This window comes from Eretmochelys imbricata, chromosome 2, assembly GCF_965152235.1.
Source record: "Eretmochelys imbricata isolate rEreImb1 chromosome 2, rEreImb1.hap1, whole genome shotgun sequence".
Lineage (NCBI taxonomy): Eukaryota > Metazoa > Chordata > Testudines > Cheloniidae > Eretmochelys > Eretmochelys imbricata.
Window position 1 is genome coordinate 251,747,204 of NC_135573.1, and position 6,000 is coordinate 251,753,203.

A 6,000-nucleotide genomic window follows, 5' to 3' on the forward strand; every position below is an offset into this window, starting at 1 on the left:
ACCCAAGGTCACAAGTCTGGTGGAACAGGGAGTTGAATGTAGGTCTCCCATGTCCTAGGCTAGAGCTCTAACCACTGGAAAAATCCTTCCTCACACAAGCTTCAAATACAAGGTATATGCACAGGAAGAGTAAAGAAATACCAACCCAATCGGGCTAAAGGAATAACAGAGTAATAATTAGATACAATTCACAAGAAGCACATATGGATGAATGAAGAAGAAAACAGACATGCTAAAAGGGAAACTTACTGTACATTTCAAAGAAAGAAAACCTTGGAGTGCTGATCCTGATGTGTATTCCACATGCGGAGACACATCTGCTCCACGTATAGTGTAGGTGCCAACTCAGTCTCTGTTGATCCCATTGTTGGTCCAGTGATTTTTCTAAGTTCCTCAAAGTTAGGTGTTGCAAACACCTCCCTGAAATGGCATTTATCTTCCAGAGGTTGGTACAGAACTATGTCAACCCATCCAGTTTTGGTACAAGCATGATGGAGCTCCTCCACTCACTGTACAACTCTTCAAGGACTCCCAGTTCTATCATAACTTGGTGAACTGTCTCCCTCATCTTCCTCCGGCTCTCACATACCTTCCTCCCATGTTTGGTGTCTATATGATATAACATCAAGTAGGTCCACCTGGGTACCGCTGAAAACACCTCTGGGAACGATTCAATCAGCTGGCATGCTTGTCGCTCTTATGCGGGCTGCAGACCCTTTCCTCCAGGCACTGTCACATAGCTTTGTGGGGTTGAGGCCTGAGGCATGAGCTCTGGGACTGGGGAGGGGAAAATTGGGTGATGGGGAGCCCCTCGTGCCCTTTCCAGACCTTCAGATTATCTAGGTGTATCAGGTCAGACTTCCTTTCCCGGGTTTCTGGATCTCATAATTAAGGCTGCAAGTCTGTCACAGAAGTCACAGATTCCATGACTTTCCAGGATCTCTGTGACTTCTGCAGCTGGCAGATGAGAATGACCCCAGGGCTGCCAGAGCAGCACCACCCTCCCCTGCAACAGTGGCAGTCACAGGCCGCCCCCTGCGGCAGTCCTGGGCTGCCCCCCCACAGCAGCGGTCCCGGGCCACCTCCACCCCCAGCAGCAGCAGCGGCAGTCCTGGAGCTCCCTCCACCCCGAGCACCAGTGGGCACCCTCGAGCCCACCCTGAGGACCAGTGGGTGCCCTGGAGGCCCACACAGAGCCAGCAGGTGCCCTGGAGCCCACCCCTCCAGAGCAGTAGCTGTGCCCCCAGAATACCCAAGATTTAGTCAGGGGTATATAGTACAGGTCATGGGGCCTTGAATTTTTGTTTATTGCCCGTGACCTATCCATAACTTTTACTAAAATTACCCATGACTAAATCTTAACCTTACTTATAATTGATCACCCCTACCGTTTTTATCACCTCAAAGGGGCCTTGCCAGCTAATCAACAACTTGGACTTGAGTTGGTAGCAGGAGTAACACTTGGTCTCTGGGCTGCAACTCGTGCAGTTGGGCCCCTTTGTTATAGGTTTGTTCCTGGGCGTGTTGCACCTTCTATAGGTTGTCTTCACTTTCTCCTGCAGCTGTCTCTCATACCTCACTACATTGCTTGTCCTGGTGCTTTGCTCTTCCCATGTTTCCCAGAGGAGGTCCAGGATCTCCCTTGGGTGTCTCCCATATAATAATTCAAATGGGGAGAACCCAGTGGGGCACCTCACAGGCTGCCAACAAAAGAGGCGGGATCAGGCAGTCCCAGTGGTCACAAACTCAGAATTTTCTTTTAATTTGTTTGTTAAACAAGTTTTGTTAAATTGTTCGGCCAGCCTGTCAATTTGGGGGTGGTAGACTAATGTCCTTAAGGATTTTACCTTCATTAGGTCACATAGCTACTTCATCAATTAGAAGGTGAAATTTGTCCCTTGGTCCATCAATATTTCTTTTTGGGATTCCCACCCTGGCAAATAGTTTTATGAGTTCGCTAGGAATGGCAGCCACTGTTGCAGACCAGATGGGACAGTCTTGGGATATCTGGTAGCTTAGTCCAAGATTACTGGTATATATTTGTGCCCGCAATGGATTTCTCTAATGGGCCCACCATGTTGACTCCAATTCACACAATGGGTAGTGGCCTTTGGGACCGCCTTCTGGTCCTCTGGCATTCCAGGCATGCAGCAAAATAGTCTTGCACCTCCAGGTGGACACCTGGCCAGTATAATCTCAGGGTCATTCTATCAAAATGTCTTTTCCCTCCCCAAGTGACCCCCATATGGGGCTGTATGGACCAATTGTAATACCCCCCCCAGTACTTCCTTGCTACTAGGAGCAGCATCTTTACCTCCCCCGTCTTGGGATCCTTCATCATGTGGTATGCCCTCTCCCCTGTCAGTTCAAAATGGGCCATGCTTTTAACTCTGGGGATCCAGTACCTCACCATCTGCATGGGCCAGATGCTCATAAACTCAGCTCAGGGTGGGGTCATTTCTTCATTGTTCCACAAAGTCCGCATCGCTGGACATCAGGTTGAGGTTGACAGGCAGTAGGGTACTCCTATGGCCCTAGATGGGTCCGGATGATGGGCCTTTTCCCCGTGTGGATGGTCCTTCTCCTAGGTCTCTCTCTTCCTGAGCCATGTTTTTCCCGTGGCTCCTCCTCGGCTACTGTGGCCATATCCTGCCTTCCCGGGTCTCCAGGCCCTGGCTCCACTTTCGCCATAGAGATATCCCACCACCCTTTGACCACTTCCTTGAAGAACTTCCAGTCGCCCCCAAGTGTGACTGAACAGGCCAGGTCTGTTGCCATTCCAGCCTGAACTGTTTCCATATCATCTTGTACAGTCAGTTGTACTTCTCACATTGGGTAGAGTCATATGTGCCCATGGATACACTGGAGGTAGATTATATCTTCATCTTTACCTCCGGTCCCCACCAGCCTCTCCTGGACTAAGGTCTGGCTATAGCCTGAGTCCATCAGCCTTTATATGGCTACCCCATTCACTTGTACTGGGACCCACATCTTCCCAAGGCTCCTCTTTCAGGCCTGGCTATTGGCTGCCAGTCATGCCTGTAATTACAATCCATGAATGGGCAGTCCTTTCTGAAGTGTCCTTGTTGACCATATGCAAAGCACTCCCACTGGGAATATTTGGTTTCTTGGCTGATTCTCCCAAGAAAGGGAATCCCCTTGGGTGAGGTCATTCAAAGGGCCAAGTGGGGGGCTTCTGGTCAGTGTGGGGTGGACTTGTGCCCCCCATAGTAGGGTTGTGCACCCAAGCTCCCTGTTACCTTGTCAGTATTCAGGTATTGGTGCTCCAACAGGATCCAGGGTGAGCCAGACGGACTTTCAGTGTTTCAGCCTCTGGTTCAACTGACATCAGGTAGTTCCCTGCCAATGATACTGCCCCAGCCAATGTCTCACCCCACACACGTCTTCCCATTGGTAGGATTTGGGTGAATTGCTCCGTGACGATCTTATCTGCCACTTGGACCCCACTATACCCTCTGGCTAGAGCCACTGACAGCGGTGTTGCTTCAGGCTTTGAGCAACTGCTCATGGCCGTGCACTGCACGGCATTTCTCAAGGTGGAACCGTTGTTGGTAGGTTTGTTGAAGGCAATATGTTGAAGGCGTCTGCTTAGTTGTGTAGTCCAGGACAGTCATCTTGTTGAGACCTCAATAGGTGGTCTGGGCCAGTCTGGTCAAGTAAGAACCCAATAGGATGGCTTTCTCTGGGCCATTGGGCTGTGACAGCCACCTGCTTGAAAGTGACCAGGAATGCGTCAAGGACATCCGTGGGCTCCGTTTTGGTCAGCTTCACTGGGATGGGCAAAGTTGGACTGGCGTTCCCTCCTCCACTGGTTAGGCTTGAGTTTGCTCCTGATGCTTGTAGGAGTGTTACCATTTGCTGGATGAGTTGCTTTTGTTGCTCCTGCTGTTGGGCAGCCATCTCTCTAATCAGTAGCTGCTGCTGGGCTGTCTGCTGCTGCTGGTGATTTTCAAGAATGCACGTTAGCAGATTCTCAGTATCCGTCTGTGCCGTTTTCTCTCTTTGGCCTACTATTGGGCCTAGATCCCTAAGCTGCCCACATTCTCCACCAATGTCCTACTCCAATAATGTCCTCAGGGGGCTCGGAGGCCCAGTTGTCAGCATCTACTGAGTCATGGGGCAGTGGTAGGGGACCCTGCCCGCTCCACCAGGCTCTGACCCAGAGCCCTAGGAAGGTCGGTAGTGTTTGACCCCTGGGGGAACCCTCTGAGTTACCCTCCCTGGGCTACTTCCCATCACTGCTTCTCTCCCAGGTAAGGAAAAGGAAACCAAACAGTCAGCCCCAACCAGGCTCAGCATACAGTCCTGGTACTTCAGGAAGGCCCCTCTAGCCCCTTTTGGCAGTAGCCTTCAGGGTAGGTTTACACTCCTCTCCAGCCTTCTGAGCTGGGTTGATCAGTTTTTAACCCTGTCTCCAGTAAAGCATGCTCTGCAGGCTTGGAGGGGTGGTGCTAGCTGGGCCCAGTACTGCTCTTTAACTTTTTCCATCCCAGTGTGGCGTTTGTATACCCCACCACACCTATTTGAGGAATATATATATGCCTTGGGCTGATCATCTACACAGGGGACAGTTTCACTCTGGTTGAGTAGCTGAATCTTGCCACTGCCATTATCAATTCTATTCCTCTCTTAACCCACAGAATACTATTACTAAGTGTTTATCTAGTGTAGGGGTGGAATTTTCATAAGCACTAGGTGCTGGCCACATTCTTCTCCTGCGGGAGTCCATGGGAGTTTTAGTGTGAGCTCTTAGCACTTACTTTCTGAAGAGGATATTATTTGTATTATAGTAACACTGAAGGGCTCCAACCAGGATTCCATAGTGCTAGGTGCAAACACATGACCAAAAGACAGTTCCTGCTTTTAGAAGTTTAGTATCTAAGGGAAATCTGTTCAATCTTAGGGGCTCATTTAAAAACAAACAAACAAGTAACTTTTTTTCTTTCTGGTCAATACCATTCTGATTCTGCCTGATTTGTTAAGGGTAAAATATAATTCCAGAAATCTTTGATTGTGCTAGTGTCCTCATGTGTGACAATGTGAGGTTTCATCCAGCTGCAGAACATCAGGCCAGTTAGATTTCTGCAACCTCCTATTCCATGTCATTCATGCATCCTCACTCTTTCTACTTTCTCCTCTCTCTCATCACCTCCCAAAGGGCAAGGTATCCATATATTATCATTTCTTAGTCTTGGTACAGTTAACACTGAGGTAAATTCACATAATTCCTGGTGGTTAATGTTATGGGTTATTGTGACAGGGTTGGGACTCACCACCACAGCGCCTCCTGTTGGTTCTTCCAGGAATTAGTTCAATCCATGTGGTGCGCCCTCTGCTGGTGGTGTCCCATCCATCTCTTGCCGTCTGTTGGCATCTGGACCCCCATTGCTCCCTTCTCACTGCCCTCTGACAGTGCCCCCTAGTCCACACTCACCCCCTTCCAGGGGTGGGTTGGCAGCAGTCTTTCCGCTTCACCCCAGACGCAGTGGCCAACCACACCTCCAAAGTTTAACCCCTTTTGTCAGAGGTCAGGTGCAGTCCACAATGGCCACTTCTAACAGCCGGGTGTAATACAAGAGGGGGGCCCAGGCCTGCCCTCTACTCTGGGTCCCAAACCAGGGACCCTCTGGCAGCAGCCTCCCTGCCTTCCTTCACTCCCCATGTCTGCCTCTCCTCCCTGGGCCACTTCCCCTTTGGCCCCCTTTCACCTTCTATCAGGTCCTGCAGCCTGGCAGGTACCAGGCTGGAGTTCCCTTCTGCTCCCCCAAGCCTGCACAGTGCTGCACTATCCCAGATGCTGGTCTCCTCACTCAGGAGACAGACTTTCCCCTTTGAAGGTCTAGGAAAGACTGACTACCTCTCACCTGGCAGCCTTTATATAGGACCTAGCCTGGCCCTGATTGATTGCCTCTTGCTCAGCCCTGATTGGCTCTCTAACAGGCCCTCCCTGATTGGCTGCCGCCTTGCGCAGCTGCTCTG